Source organism: Chionomys nivalis, chromosome 23, assembly GCF_950005125.1.
Source record: "Chionomys nivalis chromosome 23, mChiNiv1.1, whole genome shotgun sequence".
Classification (NCBI taxonomy): domain Eukaryota; kingdom Metazoa; phylum Chordata; class Mammalia; order Rodentia; family Cricetidae; genus Chionomys; species Chionomys nivalis.
In genome coordinates this window covers 19159458-19181717 of record NC_080108.1, presented here as the reverse complement: position 1 = coordinate 19181717, position 22260 = coordinate 19159458, and the positions used below count along the sequence as shown (strand labels likewise).

At 43.2% G+C, this 22260-nt stretch overlaps 1 pseudogene; it reads left to right on the top strand.

Moving 5' to 3' along the window:
• The first annotated feature begins 1200 nt into the window (after positions 1 to 1200).
• Positions 1201 to 12580, top strand: LOC130865559 (alpha-enolase-like; annotated as a pseudogene).
• Positions 12581 to 22260: the final 9680 nt, after the last annotated feature.

Sequence of the window (22260 nt, the reverse complement as noted above, 5' to 3'; positions counted from 1 at the left end):
AATACTGATAACAAAGAGATTCCCCCACCATGCTGCTTGGGAAGTAGGTGGGTATTATAACTCACTTCTCAAGGTCTCTTGAGAACCAAGGGTTTTTGTTTTGATTTGTTCTAATGATGTTCAGAATCAAAGTGTCTTCTAGCCCAAATAACACTGGAAATTTTAGGAATCACAGTTGCTATTAGAAACTAATTGGCACTGAAGAGAAGAAGGAGAATGTGTCCAAGAGGGTGTGATGCCCTTGTCTGAGTCAGGTGGCTTTGAGTCCTGGCCCAGCAGCATGAGTGTGATGACTGCCTGCAGGCTGGTACCTTGCAAGCACTCGCAGGGAAATCTGTACTTGCACAATTAGATAGTGAGGGCTACATTTCATATTGCCCAGTCCAGTCCTAGCCCCGCTTCCAGCCTTATGTTCTGTGAGCAGAGACTGCTCGTTCGTTCCTGGCCACCCAGACCCAAATAATCACACAGAAACTATATTAATTACAACAGTGTTTGGCCTACTTGCTCAGGCTTCTTATTAACTAACTCTTACATCTTAATTAACCCATTTCTATTAACCAATGTATCACCACAAGGTTGTGGCCTACTACTGGTAAAGTTCCGGCATCTGTCTCTTTCAGCAACTACATGGCTTCTCTTTGACTCTTCCTACTCTCTTTCTTTATCTCTTCCAGCCTGGCTATATTCTGCCCTGCTATGGGCCAAAGCAGCTTTATTCATTAACCAACAAGAACAACACATATCCAGGAAGACATCCAGCAGCAATGTTCCATATATAAACATACCAGTTTCTCCATTGTATGTTGAATAAGTGGTGGAAATTTAATCCCAAGAATTCTGAAAGATTGCTAATGGTGTCTATGTGTAAGAGATTAAGCAGCTGATACCTATCTTTTCATTTGTGTGTGTGTGTGTGCGTGTGTGTACATGTCCACACATGCCATGTTGCATTTGTGGAGGTCAGAGGACAGCTTTGTAGAATGGGTTCCCTCCTACCTTCATATTGGTTCCAGGGATTGAATCTGGGTTGTCTGGCTTGGTAGCAAGTGCCCTTACCTGCTAAGGCATCTCAGTGTCCCAGCATTAGACATTTTAAGCAGGAACATATTTAAATTTCATTACAATCTTTTGATGAGTACCTTGTTATCAATTGACAAATTAGGGAACTGTGTGTTGGGAAGAGAAAGCAGATCTCCCATGAATGTTCTGCAAGTGGATGAAGATGCCAGGAAGGATGAAGATGCCGGGAAGGATGAAGATGCCGGGAAGGATGAAGATGCTGGGAAGAAGGCAACCAACTACCCAGTTTAGCCTATATTTGTGGGTGACCTGGGTGGTGAGACTTTTGGTGCCAACAGTAGAGAAGTCCCAGGCAACATGGTCACTCCTGATGGAATGCCAGCCCTAAGTTCACACAACCTCAGAGTCTTCATTCTCTCTGCTGCCCCTCTCCACCTCGCATTTTCTTAGAGACTAGAGAGAATTACATGTGCTAAGGAAAGCAAGTCAAATTGGGCTTTTAAAAGAGGGAAGTGGGAATAATGATGCTACTTGGAGGAACAAGAGAAAGTGGTAGGCAAGGAAACCTGTATTTATATTCTATTCTGTTCAGTTTTCCAAAATAATTGGCGAATAGAAAGAAAGGCAAACAATTAAACTTGAAATGTATTCAAATGAGAAAACAAGGGAGAGGAGAATGGAATTTGTGTGTTTTAAATTGCTCATGAAGTTTTAATAAATAATGTGTGCCCCTCGAAAAACAAATGCTAACGAATGAGATCTGGTGAGCGGCTCACTGGAGGTTTGGAGATCAGCACAAGCAGAACATCAATCCAGACATTGGATGAGTTAATGACTCCACAGGCAAGCCAGAGCCTGCTTCCCCGGGATCGCAGCACACACAGATTTAACCCCTCTTCTCTCTGTAACCTGCTTTCCGAATAAATGTTCACTCTGCAGGAAAAGTGTGATACGATCCTTCGGGAGCAGAGTAACACGGGAGGCGAGATGCAGAACCAGCAATGCGTGGCAGATGCCAAATCCAGTGACCACTGGAGCAGAGTTGGGTAGCAGATGTTGTGTTACCATAGCAACTGGTGGGCAGCTCCAAATGAAGAAGGGACTCCATTTCCAAGGACTGAGACCTGAGGGAGACTTTGAACTCTGCCTGTCTCTAGAGCTCTCTGGCTTTGGAAATGTTGGGGGCAAAGGAGGAAGTGAGAAGAGACTCTCACAGCCTTTTTTTGTCCCCCTTCTCTCTCATTGTCACTGTGCTGTAGGTAAAGGAGAAAGACACAGTTTTCTTTATTTTAATACCAACCTTTGTCAGGAAGCATGCTCCCAGCTGCGAATTAATGAGTTGCCTTGCCTCTGGGAAACTGGGTGATGATCTCCTACTCAGCTGAACTGACGCCGCCTCCCACCTCCCTTCTCGGCTGTCCTTCCCTTCCCAGCTTCTGTTGTTGGCAGCTGAATAAGCAGTGTTACAGAATGACTGCTAGTACCACGCAACCTTCCTATTGTCCTCCCTTTCTGCACCAGACTGCCTCATTGTGCTTTGAATTAATTTTTACTAGGAAAGCCCGAATTAGCATGTGAACACCACAATTACATTGCCTTCTGGTTTTTATGTCAAAAGCCTTGATTTAAAAAAAAAATACAAACAGCTATAATATTTCTTGATTATTTTCACCCCTTCATGGCATTCCATATTTTTCCAAAGGATTCCAAGCATCAAGAAAAGCATCCTACAATGGCCTTCCCTGGCCTCTGGAGGGTCCTTGAGTCTCCATGGGGGAAGAGCAAAGTCTCTGGGAGAGGGCAGGTTCTGAGCCTCAGTTGCTGTTGTTAAAGCTTGGGTCTCCAAAAAGCAATCCCTTAGAGTACGAGCCGCAAATAGGAAGCCTTCTGCTAGTTTTCATCTCATTCTAAAACCTCATTTTCTCAGTTTGTGTCAGTGTTCATAGCATAGGAATGCAATGGCTCATATGCATGTCTGTACAATTTTAAGCTCTGTAAATATCTGTGGAGGTTCCAGCCAATAAACTTTGTACAGACACTTTTAATTCATGCACCACACAACGTGGTTGTTTAGAACATAGAAATCAGAGGCTGGAGATGTGGCTCAGTGGTCTCATGCAGAGACTCTTGGTTTGGATCCGGTACCTGTGTCTTCTGACTCACAATTGCCTGTAACTCCAGTTGCATGGGATCTGACACCCTCTTCTGGCCTGTCTAGGTACTTGTGTGCATGAGGTACACATAAAATCATGCAGGCGCATGCATACCCACACATGCACAAATACACACAAATAAGTAAAAATAAATCTTTAGAGCATGTAAATCGATACTTTTCAGCATGCATGTGTGCAGAATTGTGTGCACGTGATCCCAGATCTCAGAACAGTTCATTCTTACAATAGAAATCCTACACTCCTATGTTTTAGTTCCTTTATATTTACTCCTGCTCCCCAGTTCCTGGTCTCTTAGATCCCGACTAACACTTGTATAAATGATTAACATAAAAGGAGGCACATGATTATGGCCTTTTATTTCTCTCTTCTTTCATTTAACATACTGTTTTCAAGGTCTGCCTGCATTGTAGCATGATTAAACATTCCATCCCTTTATATGGCTAAAGAATATTCGGTTTCACACTGTCCACAAGGGCCTCAAGTAGTTATCTTGGGGTAACTCTTCCCAAACAAGTTCAAGACCTGTAGGATAAAGACGTCAACAAGTCTTTGAAGAAAGAAATCGAAGAAGATATCAGAAGATGGAAAGATCTCTTATGCTCATGAATTGGTAGGATTAACATAGTAAAAATGGCCATCCTATCAAAAGCAATCTACAGATTCAATGCAATCCCCATCAAAATTCCAACACAATTCTTTACAGACCTTGAAAGGACAATTCTCAACTTCAGTTGGAAGTGTGGAAACCGAGAGCATGAGAATGACCCTATAGAGGACTCGTAGTAATGGAGGATGTGGTATCTGAATTGACCATCTTTTGTAGCCAGGCAAGGCTTCCAGTAGTGGAATTGGAGTTGTTGGCCAAGGGTGTCCCATGAAGATCCCTAAACAACCCAGGCTGATGCTGGAATAAGAGCAGCTTTCTGAAAACCAACAACAGGACCCCCTTGCTGAGGAAAGCTTCCAAACAACTCATTGAACAAAGAAAGGTCGAGCTGGTGTAGGCTTGGGGCCTTTATCCCAACATTCTAGTCTCTTTGGCATGAGAAGGTACACTGCAAGCAATGGAAAGAGAAACCTGGACACTAACCCAGCCACAAAACCCTCTGCCTACATCTGTCATGCTTTTAAGATGTGCCAGGGCAATGGTAATGGTGGTTTAACTGAGGCCCATGCCACAAAATGGAGCCCATATCCTACGCTGCCTGCATGGCCAAGAGCCAGAAACTGGATAGCCCAGAGACCTAGAGTAGAAGCAAACATGACTGGTTAAAAAAAAAAAAAATCAGTGAAATGGTTCCTAATGATATTCTTCTATACTCATAGATTGGTGCTTTGCCCATTCATCACTAGAGAGGCTTCCTCTGGAAGCAGATGAGAGCAGATGCAGAGACTCACAACAAGACATTATCTGGAGAGAGAGTCTAAATCGAAGGTCTCCATCAGGTCCCTTCCCTTGGAGATCAGGGAACACCATGGAAGAGGGGAAGAAAGACTGTAGGGTCAGAAGGGGAATGGAGGACACCAGCAGAACATGTCCCACTGAATCAACAAACAAGGCTCACAGAGACTAAGCCTGAAGCCCAGAGCCTGCATGCCTCTGCACTAGGTCCCTCTGTTAGCTTGGTGTTTTTGTGGGACTCCTAACAGAGGGAGCAGGTACAACTCTTTAGCCTGCTCTTGAGACTCTTTTCCTTCTGTTGGGCTGCCTTTCCCAGCTTTGATATGAGGGCTTTTGCTTTGTCTTATCTTGTATCTTGTTTTGTCCTGTTTGGATGTTGTCTCTTGGAGGCCTGCTCTTTTCTGGAGAGGAAATGAAGGGGAAGTGGATCTGGGGGATAAGAAGAGGTGAGGGTGGTAGGAGAACTAGAGGAAGCAGCAAGCAGAAACTGTGGTTTGAATGTACTGTATGAGAAAAGAATCTATTTTTAATTAAAATAATATTCTGTTGTGGTATGTCCATACCACTATGTTTTACTTATTCATCCATTATTAATCTGGTAAAATAACTAAATTTTATAATATACTTCTTATTTCTATAATTGCGTGGGGGGTGTGTGTGTGCGCGCACATATGTGTGTATGTGTGTGTTTTCACAGATTAATATTCAGCCTGGTGTGGTGGTACTCACCCGTGATCCTAGAACCTGGGAGGCCATAACAAGAGGATCATGAGTTCAAGTCTAGCCTGAGTTAGATAGCAAGTTCCAGGCCAGTGTGGTTATAAAATGAGAATTTGTCTCAAAAAACAAATGAAACAAAAATAAAAAAAATGAAGATGCTTATTTGTATCTTGTTTGTATATGTTCGTGATCCATGTATGTGCACACCTTTTCATGTATGTGAAACTCATGCCTACACATGAGTGTTACAATGTGTGGAGATCAAAGGATGACCTCAATGTTGGTCAGTGCTTTCCACCTTGTTTGACACAGGCTCTCATATTCTTTGCAGCTATGTAAGATAGGCTAGCTGGTTTCAGTATTCACTTCCCACCCCAGCATAGGAGTGTTGGGATTATAACTGTACCCCGCTGTCTCTGGATTCAGATGGATTCTTGGGACCTGAACTTGGGTCCTCACATTTGTGAAGCAAGTGTTTTAGGCAGTGATCCATCTCCCCTGCTATTGAAACGTCTTACAACAACAAGGCACTAATAGCATATGAGTGCTGGGAACTCCATAGAGCAACCCTTTCTTTGCTGGAGTCAAGGGATTGAGGGCTGGGGCACTCAGGGCAAAAGCCATCCACCAGCTCTCATGCAAACATTTCAATATCTTGACAACTGATACAGCCGTGTGTGTGTGTGTGTGTGTGTATGTGCAAGCTGAATGCTCCACGTATAGCATGTTCTGGTATATTCTCTGTGAGGTTAAAAGAAGCCATAAACTCAGAAGGGTCTGGGGTTCCTGTTCAGAAAAATGTGGCGCCTTGCCTTGGACAGCAAAGGCTCTTGTAAAAGTTTCGCTTCTCATTCTTTCTATGTAGGACAGCTCCTGCAGCTGAGAGAGTCTCTCCTGTAGAAGCCAATCAGATTAAGCATCTACAGAGAGCTCTTAGGTCTATGGCAGCTGCAGGCAAACTACTGAGACACCAGAAGGAAAATCTCCTGCATGGGTCCCATGGCACCTTCTCCAGAAAAGGAGGAGGAACCTGGCTGGAATTCGATGGAGCAGCCTGGTTATACGGCTGCCAGGAGACAGGAAGCAGAAGAATCTGAACAAAACCCTCTCCTTTCTATTTTTTTTTCTTGGCTTATCTACCCAGACTGTCCTTTGAGTCAGTTGATAGCCTGTTGGTCACTCTTCATTTTTGCCATTACATCTCAGAATTAGTAGGCCACCAGCCCAGAAGGAAAGCCACTTGTACAATATCAAATCCAGACAGACAGGGAGTGAGCAATCTGGGTTGAAGGCAGAGGTCTCTGGGTTGCCAGCTGGGGCTTCTTCCAAGAGACACTTCTCCTGTACAAAGAGCAACAAAAGCAGTTGGGATGACTGTTATGTTCAATAAAATGAATTAAGTATTGACCTCCTCCAAGCCATAATAGTGCCCGGTACCCACACTCTGCCTAGCTGACACGCAAAGTGTAGTCTCACATGCCATGTCTCTCTCTAGTCTACTCCAACCATGTGGAGTAAGAGAAGTTTTAATGACAGAAGTTCTGGTTCACTGGATGATCTAGACTGCAGCTAGGTTGGAATCAGTTTTACTTAGGGGTGTGGCTCCCAGTGGCCTGAGCATACTCTATTGGATGGGCACACATTCAAGTGTGTATGGGCAGCACAAATTAGACTTGGTGAGTTAGGAAAAAAGACAACGCTACGTTGGGAGGGTAGGGAGGTGGTATAGACCTGGAAGGTGTTAGGGTAGAGGAAACATATGTTCAAAATACATTAAAAGAAATTCTTGAAGAACTATAACAATGAGAAAAACAGTAAAGTAGTTAGAAACAGGACTAATGGGAATGGAAGAAAGGATTTATTATAGAAAAATGATGGGGTAGAGGAGTGGTATTTTTGGAGATTTTGTATAGAAAAGATTTACTACAAAGGGATGAGAAGGCAGTTACTCATCTCAAGATGGTGGATTTGGAACTCAACAGGGCTTAGGAGAGATGGAGGTGAGAGTGTGACCTATGCAGATGGTAGTCAGTGAGGCTTCTGCACAGTAGTGGCTGGTGAGGACCAATCTTCCCAAGTTTAAGCCACCTTCCCTTCCATTATGTGCATCAACCTGTTTGGCTGGGAGATGTTGGAAACCCAACTTGGACATCTCGGCAGGGGATGTGGGGAAGCCAGAGATGGCTGGTCCAGGGTCACAGAGCCACCAGTCCGGCTCCTACCTCCACATCACCAGCTGGAATCCAGACAGTATCCAGAGCCTCAGCATTCTTCCATAGTAGGATCAGTGGAAACATTGAACTGAGGATATTCTGAGATGGTTCAGAGATGAAGAATTTGTTTCTCAAAGCATTTTTAAACTGAGAAGTCCAAAATGATGGAGCCGGCTGAGTGCCTGGTGGGGGCCAGTTCCTCATCCACAGATGGCACTTACGGCTTCTCATGTGGCAAAGCCCCTGTCACAAGGACAGTGTTCTCATGATCTCATCACTTCCCAAAGGCTCCATCTCCTGATGACACTGACAGTGAAGGTTATATTTGTGGATTTGGAGAGGATTTCAGTGCATCTAGGCTCAATTCAGGCTGGCACAATTGACAACAAAGGCTTCTCTCCTGCACAGAGGTGGACAACAGGCCAGGACCTATGCACACAAGGGTAAAATGCTCATCCTCATCAACAAAGCCCTGGCTCTTCATCTTGCCTCACTGATGACCTCATTGCCTTCATTCAAACTCTCTTTCCTGGAGGGTTGTGAGGTGATGTTGGGGAGAGACATGGTGATGCACTTTTGTATTCATGGAGAAAGACCCTACGTTCTTATTATAGCATGGGAGCCCTTTTTTTCTCCCAGTTAGGCTCAATAAGTCTGTATGTGTGCTCTGAAGCAGAGGCAATCACCAGGGAAATGCCACGAGTCAGCTGATACTTTACCCTTAGAAAAAAACTATGGGGTGAAGTTTAGGGGTTAGGTATGGTGGTTCTTTGACAGCTGGTTGTCAGAATAAGCCTGATATTCTTGAACTCCTATATGATGTGGGATTCCCTTCTGTATTCTGTGGATATGTTTTATTACTGCTGGTTATTAAAGAAGCTTCTTTGGGCCTATGGCAGAGCAGAATAGAACAAGGCATGAATTCCAAGCAGAGACAGAGGAGAAAAGTAGGCAGAGTCAAGAGACGCCATGTAGCTGCCAAAAGTGATAGGCTCTGGAATTTACTGGTAGGCTACAACCTCGTGGTAAAATATAAGATAATAAAAATTGGTTAATTTATGATGTAAGAATTAGTTAATAAGAAGCCTAAGCTAATAGGTCAATCAGTGTTTTAATTAATATAGTTTCTGTGGGATTATTTCAAGTCTGAGTGGCTGGGAAATGAACTAGCAGTCTCTGCCTACACCCGTATGTAGAATGAAGCTGAGTTGCAGCTCTTATGGTATCAGTCTGATGGTGTGGGTGTTTCTAATCCAGTTTCTGTCCCTTTCCCTTTGTCATTTATGTCATGTTGTCCAACCTTTTCCTCCTCAGCAACACCTCCACAGTCTTTCCTGCAGTATCAGCACTCTGTCAGTGTTCTATTTTTTTCCCTTTAATAAGCTCCCTTGAATTTGTTTAGAAATGGAGCCTTTCAACACAGGAAATAAAAAGTTTGTGTATCATGCTAAAATTATACGGCTGGCATCAAACTAAATAAGATAAACAGTATTCATTAATCTTACCTAGATCCTCTTGTCTATAAAAGTACTTGTTCTGAGGAGCCTCTTATTTTTTGAATGTGTATGAGAGGGTGTGGATGATGATGATGATGATAGTGTGCGTGTGTGTGTGCATATGTGCGTGTGTGCAGATACATATGTCCATGTTCACACAGAGCCAAGAGGAGGACTTCAGGTGTCTGCATGGTCCTTATCTCTCCCTCTATCCCCAGACTCATTTCTTTGAGATGGGGTTACTCACTGAACTTGGATCTAGGCTGGTGACCAGTAAGCCCCACAGACCATCCTGCTTCCTCCTCCCTTTTCCTCCTGCCATTTCCACACAATGAGTAACCTGAGCATTTGGACAGTTATACTGTGTGCTGCTAGTATCAAGCGCTTACAACACCAGATATCATAGTCTATATAACAGTACATCCTTAAAGCAGCAGTGGTTACAGTGAAAAAATTCCTTAGCTCAGAGTGTGGGTGATCTGCCCCAGGCTTTGCAGCAGATGAATTCCTAATAACCAGCATGTATGCTGAGGTCAACAGTATCTTCAAGGAAATTTGTAATGTCTTAGGGAATAAGTAAATGCATGGGCAGAGGGTACACATTCCTCTTTGTAGACAATATTTGGTGGGGTTATGATTCACCTATTTCTTGTCTTAGTTCCCTGCTTCTCCAGGGAGCAAATGCCCCAGGCTGGGGCTGACCGATGCATCAGTTACTTTGCTTGTTGCCTTGGAACAGACCTGACAAACATGACTTGAGAAGGGAAGGTGTGCTTGTGCTCCTGGTTGGGGGAACACAGTTCACAGGGACAGGGAAGGTGTGCTTGTGCTCCTGGTTGGAGGGAACACGGTTCACAGTGACAGGGAGTGTGTGCTGCCGGGAGTGTGAGGTGGCTGGGATCAGTGTGTCCACAGTCAAGAAGCAAAGAGAAAGAGAGGAATTCTGGTCTCAGCCTTTCTCCCTTTTCCTTTTTATTTCATCTGAAATGTTAGTCTAGGGGATGGTGTTGCCCACATTTAGGGAGGGCCTTCTTGCCTCAGTTAAGCCCCTCTGGAAACTCCCTTACAGGCACACCAGAGGTGTGTCTCCTAGGTGAGTCCAAATCCAGTCAAGCTCAGGGTGATGATGTGCTTTACCCAGGAATTTGAGAAGGTACATTTCTGTTGGGCTCATCTGCACAATGCCTGGATTTTGGAGTGGTTGCCTGGCCTGCCTGTGGTGGAAGATAGAATGGGAACTCTCTGTGGGGACCTGAGTGACCACATCTGACCTTTCTCCGCACAGTACTCCAACAACTGAAGGCATTTGAAGTGATAATAGTCACTTTAACCTGCCCAGCTAATCAGACATTCTAAGAACCTCTTCCCAGTGTGAATGGGGAACTAGAGTAATTGTACTAGGCATTAATTATGGGCCAGCCTCTAAGCCAAGCAGTGACAATGCAATAACTTGTTTGAATCCCACGAGCACTGCTTCCTAACTTACTGCCAAATCGAGTTTAGGCTTTGTAGACTGTCCTGAGACCAAGTTCCAGCTCCATAACTGTTTCTTGTGTGAATTTGGATGAGTAGGTTAACCTAGAGCCTTGGTATTCCTGATAGCTACTTAATCAGCTTTCTATGGTTAATAACATTAATACCACAATATATGTAAATGATAAAGGAAGTTTGATTTAGTTCATGGTTCTAATCCAAGGGTGAGGAAATGAATCTGTTAATGGCCTTACTACTAGTAGAGTCCCAAAGTGACACAGGGCATCAGATGCTGAGAGACAAGGAGTGTATGAAACTTAACCAGAGCCACTCTGGAGATAATTTGTTAATCCCTTGCCTATATAAATGGGCTAATTCACCTAAGAGGGCATATTACTAATCATCCCCTCATAAAGGTCCTCTCTGGGAGAGCAGCATGGGGACTTGGCGCAGGCACATATCACATCTCCCCTTAACACTCTCCTTGGTATTTATAGAGCTTTCTGTTTCATTCCTATGTGGTGGCCTGGTGGCCAGAAATCCAGCATGTCTCACCTCAAGATCCACGAGAGATCTTTGAATCTTGTGGGAACCCCACTATCGAGGCTGATTTCTGCACCTCAAAAAGTCTGCTCAAAGCTGCTCTGCCCATCTGGTATCTATGAGCCCTGGACTTCCAGAACAATGACAAGACGCACTACATGGGGAAGGGTGTCTCAAAGGCTGTTGAGCACATCAGTAAATCGGTTACACCCACTCTGGTTACCAAGGAACTGAAGGTTGTTGACCGGAAAAGATCAATAAACTGATGGCTGAGATGGATGGGACCAAAAAGAAATCTAAATTTAGTGCAAATGCCATTCTCGGTGGTGACGAGAGGTCCCTGGCTATCTGCAAAGCTGGTATTGTGGAAAAAGGGGTGTCTCTGCATCACCACATCATCGTCTTAGTTGGAAACTCTAAAGTCGTCCTGCCAACCTTGGCTTGCAATGTGTGTTCAATGGTGGCTTTCATGCTGGCAGCAAACTGGCCATATAAGGGGATACGATCCTCCATGTGGGTGTGTTTAGTTCCCAGGAAGCCATGCATATTGGAGCAGACATTTACCACAACCCGAAGAACACTATCAAGGAGAAATATGGGAAAGGAAAACATGTAGCTGATGAAGGCAACTGACATCCTGGAGTGCTGCAGATGTTGAAGAATGTAACCGGGAAGGCTAGCAACACTGATCAGGTTGTCATTGGCATATGGGTGCCTTTGACTCCTTCAGGACTTCAAGTTTATGGTCCACCGCTGGCCCTGCTATGCAGCCTTTGGTCTCATCAGGTGAAAATCTCAGATCAGGCGGCTACACGGGTACTGAGAGTTAAGACTGGGGTGAGCTTTCCAGTTCTCATACGTCAAACAGATGTGGTAGATACAGATTTTTCTTCCCCAGCTCAGAAGCAGTTTTCTATGAGTTTAATTTGTACCTGTTTTTCCTGGTGGCAAGAACGCACTCCCAAATAATTGGGGATTTCTTGTTCTTTCCCTGAGTTTATATTTATACTCTGATTGAGTCATCTAAAACCATTATTTTCAGAGCCCAGTGGGTCCTCGGTATCCCAGGAACATGTTCTGTGCTGTCCTCATCTGTCTCTGCCGTCTAGTCATGCCCTTGCTAGACAGGCTACTTGGGGAAGACTGTCTCCATCTGGAACTCCCTTGGCCCTAGATCTGTCATAGTTTCTGAGCATAGGTGTGCTCTTCTTATATCATCTAAGATTTTCCCCTCCTGTGGTACAATGGTAACTGTTTAACCACAAGTACTGGGGTCAGATGGTGAATGTTGAAATCAAAGGCTTGAGGGAAGGAAGTTCGGAATGACAGTTTTTACCATATTCAGGGCATCTGTGGTCTCAGCATGACTAGTTTCAAGCTAGAAATGACATCCAATCCACTCAGAACCTTCTAGAAATTTCCTGATTGTACTGGCTATCCTCTTCCAGCATGCCTTTATCTATTTGCAATTAGTAAATATTGTTAACATTTCTCTGGAAGTGAGTAGATTCTGCCATTTTTCCCTAGCAAGTGTGACGAAGACCATGTAGCTCATACCTCCTAGAAATGAATCTGATTTTCCTACCTGGTCTGACTCAGCTCCAAGATCGGGGCACAGTCTCACTTTTGTGGGACTCTGCATAAGTTACTTCTCTCTCTGCTGTGACAAATTGCCTAACCAAGTCAATTTAAGAAAGGAAGGGTTTATTTTGGCTTGTGCTTTGAGTGTATAGTCAATCATGGTGGGAAGGCATGAGGCAGCTGGTCACATTGTAGCTGCAGTCAGAAAGCAGAGAGATGGATGCCAGTGTCTCCCTCCCTCCCTCCCTCCCTCCCTCCCTCCCTCCCTCCCTCCCTCCCTCCCTCCCTCCCTCCCTCCCTCCCTCCCTCTTTCTTTCTTTCTTTCTTTCTTTCTTTCTTTCTTTCTTTCTTTCTTTCTTTCTTTCTTTCTTTCTTTCTTTCTTTCTTTCTTTCTTCACTATAGGACAACTGCGCATGGAATAGTGCTTCCTGTAGTGGCGGTGTTTTTCCTTCTCACTTAATCCAGTCTAGAAACTCCATCACAAACCTGCTCAGAGTTTAGTTCCCTAGGTGATTCTGGATCCTGTCAAGTTGGCAGTTTTAACCATCGTGGGCTCCGCTGCAGTTCCAGCAAACCCTACCATGGCTGTGCTGCCTCTTACTCTTGCTGTTCCGATCGCTGCTTCTTGAAGCCTGGGGAGCACTTTTCTCATTGGTGGATGGATTTGTATCAGAGGCCATCATTTCAGCTTCTCAGTCTGGCTTTCCATCTTGAGTGAGTCTGTTGCCAAAGGCCTTGATTTTACAGTAGCTAATTCCACTGCTCCTTTATCACACATAGCTCCCCTACAGTAGTGAGCACAGAATGGACTGTTCCAATGAAGGGAAGAAAAGGCCAAGAGAGAAACGTAGGTGCAAAAGGAAAGACTCATTAACTTTTTTTTGAAGCACTGTTCCATCATAGATAGAGTAATGTACCATGGGTTGATAGAAAAGATAAAAGATAGGGAGAAAAATGGGAAGAGCTTGAGGCAGAATGTGATATAAAGACAGTGCTACATCACACGGGGTGTCTCTCTCTTTCCTCTACAGGTGAGCTCACCAGACATTGTTTCCACTGTAGTGGGTTAAGCATAGCTCCTAGAAGCACTGCTTACCCTTCTCCATCCCCTCCCCACCCCGAGAATGCTGTTGATGGAAGTCTTTCTATGGAGGAAGGAAGCACACACATTATAAAGAGTTTCCAGATCTTGTACAAAGCAGATTTTAGCTACAGAAGTGAAGGATTAAAGAACAAGCCTCAAAGGTGTTAAACGGGGTTCGATTGCTCAGGACTCTGCTGTATCGTTTGGTGAGGCCTCAGGGATATGTCTTCATCATCCTTGGCTGCTGTGACCAAAGGCTCCACCGACACAACTGAAAGGGAGAAATTATTTGTTTGGGTTCATGGTTTAAAGGTCTCATCTGTGACAACTTGGCTCCATGCTCTTTGACAGGTATCGTGGTGGCGAGCATACACAGTACAGAGAAGCTTCAGTATATGGCAAACAGGAAGATCAAAGCAAGGGGTGAGGTGTCCGGTAGAAGTTTCAAAGGCGCATCCCCAGTGACCATCTTTCTCTAGACAGGTCCTCCAGACAGGTCCTACCTCCTGAAGTTTCTACAACCTCCCAGAATAATGCCAGCTGGTGGGAACAAGTCTTTTACACCTGAGTCTATGAGAGTCATTCTGTATTCAAACTGTTACAGGGCATATGGTGTATTGATGATACTGCATCCCATGTCCCCATTTACAGGTCTGGCTTAGTCTTTGTGTTCCACTAAACCATCCTGAACCCTTTGCTGCCTGTTAGATGACATGTGTGATCAGGAAATAGCCATTGACTTTTCTTATTATTTCCCTGGCTTCACTATGGATTTTCTCCATTAGAAGCCACCTCCACTCAAGAGGGGATGGAAAAGGTACATTTTTCAGTGTCATACTGCTTGATTGTAATCTTCTAGGCCTACCTAATCTATTGTTTCTAACTGGTTTGAGTTGCTATCACCTTCTACATAGGGGACAGGGATGGAATGACCATTTCACGTTCATCCAGTCTCTAGCTATGGCCATGTCTTAACACTGAAAAGGTATGGCTGTGTTTCCAAATAGAAAGACCCGTTAGAGGCCAGTGAAGACTGATTTCTCCGTGGCATGGGAAAGAGGCTGGTATATGGTTGATTTAATCCCCTGAAGCCCATGCTCAACATAGCTTTGATCTCGTGGAGATGGAAGATCTTGGGGAGAATGGAGCAAAGGGAATTAGGGATCAGCAGTTGGTAACAAATTCTCCTGCTTCATCATTGACTTGGATTACTAGGAGCGCCAGCTGCCTGCAACCCTGGGTGGGTCCTTGAAGAAAATAATGTGGCAAAGATCAAGCCAGAAAAATCCCATCAAATGCAAGGCCAGGCTCTTGGCAGGGAGAAATAATGAGAAGGACCCTCATTATTTTTTTTCCTCTCTCAAGAAAAGATGTATCTGATATTGCAACTGGGAGAAAGTATCTTAAATCTTAACTACAGATTTCTTTTGAATCTGAGGGCATAATTTTTTAAATTTCAATGTTATTATTTTAATTATCTTCATTTTTACTTCTTAAAGAGCTTAATATAATGTGTTTTGATCATATTCTCCCCTCCCCCATCTCTCCCAGATCTATCCACCCTTTTCTACCCACACAATATTTTCTTTTTTTCTTTTTTTTTTTAACCCATCAAGAACAGTTTGTGCCACCCATATACTCTTGGATGCATGGCTTTCACTGAAGGGTGGTGAACCCACTGGGGGCTGCACCATTAAATAAAATGGTCTCTTCCTCCCAACAGCTGTCAAGTGTCAATAATTTCTTAGCTAGGGGTTGGACTTCAGGCCTGTCCCCTCTCTTCATGCTGGATTTTATTTGCCCCGAGGCCCCACAGATCTTGAACATGCTGTTTCGTTTGCTGTGAATTAATATGTTCAACTTTCCTGCTGTGTCCAGAAAACTCTTGTAGCCAAGGCTCTACAGTAGCCACGGCTCTTGTAGCTTACGGGCTCTACAGTTCCTCCTCCCTTTTCACCAGTTGATCCCTGAACCTTGGAAGGAGATCATGCAATACAGGTGTCCTATTTAGAACTGAATATTCTACAGGCTCTTTTTGCATTTTGACCCATTGCTGGTCTCTATGTGAACTGCCATCTACTGCAAAATAATAATGATGATGATGATGATGATGATAATAATAATAATAATAATGAAGCTTCTCTGATGAGGGCTGACTGATATAGTAATCTGTGGATCTAAGAATGAGTCAGTTTAATGCTGTGTTCATTTAGCGGAGTAATAGTAGTACATTATTCCCTGGGGCCTGTGACCTGTTTGGCCTCAGGTTCTTGGCCCCAGAAAAGGTGCCAGGCATGGGTTTCAAATTGTTGGGTGGCCCTTAAATGTAACCAGGAGGCGATAGCTAACTCCCGTGATATTCATGCCACTACTGCACCAGAGAACATGCCTTGCCAGGCTGGTCATTGATATAGTTCTCCGGGTTCACAATTGGATAAGAGTAGTGGTTCTCTTTCTCCTCTGCTAGCTTGCATGGCACTGTCCAGCACTATGAAAGATGTCAAGTAGGGACGAAGCTTCCCTGTGAGAAGCAGCTTGATTTCGCCATGCTCCGTGTGTGTGGTGTCTTCAACAATAAGGTCTTACAGTCACGTTGTGGAGGATAACCAAAAGCAATGGCAGTATAAAAGTAGAAAATGGGGTTTCTATGGGACCTCATTTCCCAACAAATACAAAAAAGGTAACCCATTCTTGTCAGTAGGTTTTTTGTTTACTATCCTGTGGCTTCCAGTAGAGACACTGTTGCTCCATTATAGGGTAATTTGATTTTAAGTTTTATATATGTGGATTGTATATTTCAGGAAGCTTCTACAGTCGTAGGTTTCCCTATGATTTTTTTCTAAACATCTTTAAATGTTCGTTGTCCCTCACTCTATTCCTTCCTGTATCCTGGCCTTCCATATTTGCTCCATTATACCCTTTCTGTACTATAATTCTGCTATAACTGCTTATTACTTTGTGTTCCATCTCTCTCTTATTATTTTAATTTTTGTGTGTGATGTGTGACAATATGTGTGAGTGTAGGTTCCTATGGAGGCCAGAAGAGGGTGTTGGATCTTCTGGAGCTGGAGTCACAGGGAGTTGTGAGCCATCCACTGTGGGTGGTAGGAACCACACTCAGGGCCTCCTCACTGAGAAATCCACTCTAGACCCTTGGGTCCCATTCTTCACAACCATGGTAGCATATAATTATTATATAGTTGTGCTAGGGAGTGGCACCATTAGGAGGTGTGGCTTTGTTGGAGTGGGTATGGCCTTGCTGGAAGAAGTGTGTCACTGTGGGGGCAGGCTTTGAGGTTTCCTATACTCAGGATACAAAAAAGACACATCATTTCTCTCTGTGTTATGATTTTAGCAAAAAATCTGGGCAGCTCTTAAGAATGTGTATAGTTGGAATACTCTGGGTATCAGGCCATCACACTGGCCACATAATTTTCCGTTTTAGGTGACTGGACAGAAAGCTACTTAATGCAATTTAAGAGTTCTCTGGAATAATAATGGTTAAAGAATGCAACAAGACACAAAAAATATCCCTAAAAAGGAAATATGTAGGTCTAAACATGATTAATAAAGAGTATGGATGCTATGGCAGCAAAGGGTTAGGGAAACCAGCAGCAAATTCTTACTTCTCGCAACTGAGCCTTATGAATCGGGGAAGAAGGTAGAGTTGCGGGCTTTTCATGTATCACTACTGAGTTTTGTGGGTTTTTAAGGCATTTCCATCCCAGCTTTTGCCTGTGGAGCCCAGAAGCATTTGGAAGTGTATTCCTTCTAGGGATACTAGGACAGGGTAAGATGCTACATGGAAACTATGAACAAATTATTGAACCATGGGCAAGAAGTCAAGCTCAAAGAACTAATCCCAGGAAGCACCATTGTTTTCTCAGTGTGGATGCATTTATCTTCCTTTCCTGCACTTTTCGCTACTCATGGTTTCAGTTACCTTTGGCTAACCACAGTTAAGAAGATAAAGTGGAAAATTCGAGAAGTCAGTAGTTCCTAAGTTTTAAATTTTGTACTGCTCCGAACATTGCCATAAAATCTTGCATGGTTCTCCTGAGAGGAGAGTCACCCCTTTGTCTAAGTATCTTTGCTGTATTGTTATCTGCTGGCACTGGCTAGTTTTATGTCAGTTTGATGCAAGCTATAGCCATCTGAGAGGAGGGAACCTCAACTGAGAAAATGCCCCCAAAAGATCAGGCTGTAGGCAAGCCTGTAGAGCATTCTTAATTAGTGATTGTTTGGTTGTGGAAGGGCCCTGCTCATTTTAGGTGGTACCCCCTCTGGACTGGTAGTCCTAGGTTCTAATTAGTCAGGGTTCTCTAGACTCACAAAACTTATGGAATGAATCTATCTATCTATCTATCTATCTATCTATCTATCTATCTATCTATCTATCTATCTATCTATCTATCTATCTATCATCTACCTACCTATGTATGTATACATCTATGTATGTATGTATGTATGTGTGTATGTATGTATGTATGTATGTATGTATCTATCTATCTATCTATCTATCTATCTATCTATCTATCTTCTATCTATCGTCTATCTCTGGGAATTTATGGTAATGACTTATAGGCAGCAGTCTAACAATGACTAACTCTGAAAGAAAAATCTAAGACTGTCGTAGTTGTTCAGTCCTACAAGGATGGGCGTCTCATTTGGTCTTCTGAATATGCTAGAATCCCAGAGAAGTAGGCTCCACTGCCTGTGAAAGAAGGACTATGCTGACAAGGCAAGGCAAGCAGCTGAAGAGCAAACAAACCCTTCCTTCTTCCATTGTCCTGTATAGGCTTCTAGCAGAGAGTGTGGTCCAGATTACAGATGGGCCTTCTACCTCAAGATCTGGATTAAAGGCATATGCCACCCTGCCTCCAACCTGGACCATAAGTGAGTCCTCCATTTCTGGATTGTTCATTCCAGATATAGTCAAGTGGAAAACAAAAGAACAACCATCACAGCAAACCATGGAGAGGAAGCCAATAAGCAGCACCCCTCCATAGCCTCTGATTCAGCCCCTGCCTACCTCCAGGTTTCTGCCCAGTTTGACTGAGTTCCTGTCTTGACTTCCCTCAATAGACTATGATTCAGAAGATGTGAGCCGAATAAACCCCCACTTCCCCAAGTTGCTTTTGGTAACAGTGTTCCATCACAGCGGCAGTGACCCTAACTGCCCGCTCGCCACTTCTTTCCTATCCGATGCACCGTCACAGTAGTGCGGGGTGTGTTTTCAAGTATTTTTTAGTTGACTTAACAGTGGCTCCAAAGTTGATAAATAATGATGCTGGCTATCCAAGTAGTCTAAAAAGAAGCTATAATATACTCAGAATGAAATGTAAAGTTTTATTATAGGTTTGCACGTGTAGGAAAAACCATGTAGTGTTCCATATCATCCACGATTTCCAACATGCGCAAGGCATCTTGGAAATGTATCCCAGAAGATTGCTGTGCAGATGCTGGATGTTGAAGGAGAAGAATATTTAAACTAAGAGGGGGAGGTAGTGTTATAATTGATGTATGGAAGAAGGGATTAAAACTCTGGGCCTCACCGTGCTCTAAATGGGTCATGAAGTAAAGACTGAGAATGGTCAGGAACCCAGCTCTCAGTTACCAAAGATTCCTGCAAAGTGTAACCCTGCCAGGTCTCTTCCTTGACAGAAGTGGATGATGAGAAATACCAAGTTCTGGATCATCCTGTGTTTTAGTATTATAGTATTATTTCTGTTTTTTTTTTTTTCTGAATCATACTGTATGAGCATTTAACATTTTGCCAGATTTCCCATAGTGACTATATTAAATTATGTTCTAGCACTTGCCGTGTGTCTTGGCAGGAGATAGCATGAGTGTGAATGTTTTGCCAGAATTTTAGATGAAAATGTAGTAAAAACTGGTCCTTTGAAAAGACCGTGTTTATTTGCTTAGTGAGTCTAAACATGTGGAGGACCACAGTGGCTTTTCCTGAATTTTTCTGTCAGGTTTACAGTGATGGTGAGGGCAGTAACAGACTCGGGTTTGTGTGATTAAGCAGCCCCTTCCCCTTGTCTCTGTCTTTCTCTCTCTCACTCACATACATAAAAGAGATTATATGTATTGATAGTAACTGTTGTTTATAGATATTTTAACTTGCTTGCTTGTGTTAAGCTGCCTGGTTTGAGAATACAGCTACTTTAGTTTTAAAATAGTCAGGTCTAACCTGCCTTTCATCTGTGAATTTTTGGTATTTTCTGTCTTCCCCCTAATTTTTATAGTTATTGTGCATTTTTATTTATTTAAACTGCTTTGAATTTGTCTTTGGCAAGCAGTAACAGATAAAATTTATTTCTAATTTGTTTCTTTGAACTATTAATTGAATAATCTGATTTTTTTTTCTTCAGATTCAAAATGCTTTCTTTTAACTTATATGTTCTAGGTCACACATATACAAATGTCTGTTTATGGATGCTTTTTCTGGGCTTTTTATGTATTTTTCTGGTCTGGTGTTGTGAGAATGCCACTTTTTTTGAAATAGGAGATCTCGGTTAACATGTTGATTTTGAGGGTTCCTATTTTTAGATAATTTTTTAAAATCATATTTTAAGAACTTCAATGGTGATGCTTAAGCATTTACATAGTGTGATTTGGGAAGTATATTTCAGTTTTATTAGAAACTGTTGAGGTTTTCATGGAGATTGCATTGAAATTACAGGTTCGTTTGTGGGGAAGGGATCGCATTTTACCGGTATTTAGCCACCTGATCTAGGAATACCATAATGGCCTCCAGTTTCCATTTTGTTACTTTTATCTCAGAAAATGCTTTATAGCTGATGCAGAGATCCGCAGCTAAGCACTGGGTGGAGCTCCCAGAATCTAGTCAAAGAGAGAGAGGAGCTATAATATGAGCAAAGGGGTTAAGACAGCTTACCTGAACTAGTGGGAGCTCACTGACTCCAGACTGATGGCTGGGGAACCTGCATAGGTACAATTGTGTGGCTTGGGCAGTTTGTGGGACCAGTATTTATTTCTAGTGCATGAACTGGCTTTTTGGAGCCCATTCCGTATGGAGGGATACCTTGCTCAACCTAGATACAGTGGGGGTGCTTTTTTCCTGTCTCAATGTGATATGCCAGACTTTGTTGACTCCCCATGGGAGGCCTCACCCTCTCTGAAGAGTGGATAGGGGTGGGGGTGGGAGGGGAGATGGAGGAGGGGAGGGAGAGAAGACTGGGATTGGTATGTAAAATAAAAAAGATTGTTTAAAAAATAACACGAAAAGATTTTTTTTTTTTTAAAAAAGGAAATGGTTTATAGTTGCTACAAATAACATTTCTGCTAGGTTTATCTGTGGGACCCTGGGGGTGAGAAAGCATAGTCAACGCTGTAACGCTTGCTCCTGAGTATGAACCCCTTCACATATGAATTGGGTAAGTATGGCTTCCATGTAAGTCTGGGTTTGCCTGAGGCAAGTAGCACATTCATAGTCACCCAGTAACAGAAATCTGTCAGTGCTTGCCCTGCCCAAGACAAAAGGATGTGCTGATTTGGGCAAATAAAGACACAGCCCTGACTCTGGGTTCACACCTGCCAGGAAATAGAGCATCAGTTCACACCACCAGTTCCCACAGACGGTCACCAATGTCTAAAGGACAAGCCCATTTGTACAGAACTGGGATCTGGTTATTATTTTTTGGAGGTGCACATTTTAAGTCAGGATCTCATGATGTAGCTCAGGTTGGCTTTGCACTCTGGGTCCACTTTTCTCAGTCTCCCAAGAGCCTGGGAGCTCCCATGAGCTCCAAGGCCAGGTGAATAATTTTCTATTAAAAAACAACTCAAGAATTTTTCCAATGAAGTCTGATTGGCTAAACATTAGAAGGATTATTACATGCCTTCCAAAGGTTGAAAATGGCAGCCTCCTGTGTCTGGCTGATCTTTACTGAAAGTGTTTCCTCTCCCGGTTCATTTTAAAGCAGCTTGGAATTCTCAAAGGTAGGCAGGACCTAACCACTAAGGCTATTCCAAGTATGCAGGGATACTAAATACACTCATGTTGATTTCTGCAATCTTCTGGGTACAAAGATTTTTCTTGTATGAAGAACACGTGATTAAGAGTTTTTTTCGGCAGTAACCTCTTGAGGTCCTCTCTGGCTGCCATCTTGGAACAGACGGTTCTGTTTTCTTTTATGACAGGAACAAAGTCAGAACTAGTGGGAAGGACACTCTTCCTCTTTGGGATTTATCCGGTGCTAAAATAAAGTTTTATGGTTTCCTTATCTCTACCTCACAGAAGTATTCGGAGCACCTAAGAAGAGTACCACTGTAGACTGCCACCAACATTCACAAATGAAGAATGGCATAAAAATTCATGTGATAAACACATCCTGATTCTCTTGTGGCACTTAGAGTGATAAACAGGGGGCATAGGTTCAAAAACAAAGCCCCAAGCCCCATGTTCCTAAGTAGAAGAACAATGACGATGTTAAAAGGGAAAATAGTCATTGTTACTCTGGATTCACAAACTTGAATCCTGATAATCATAACCATTTTATTTTGGAATTCATGAGAAAT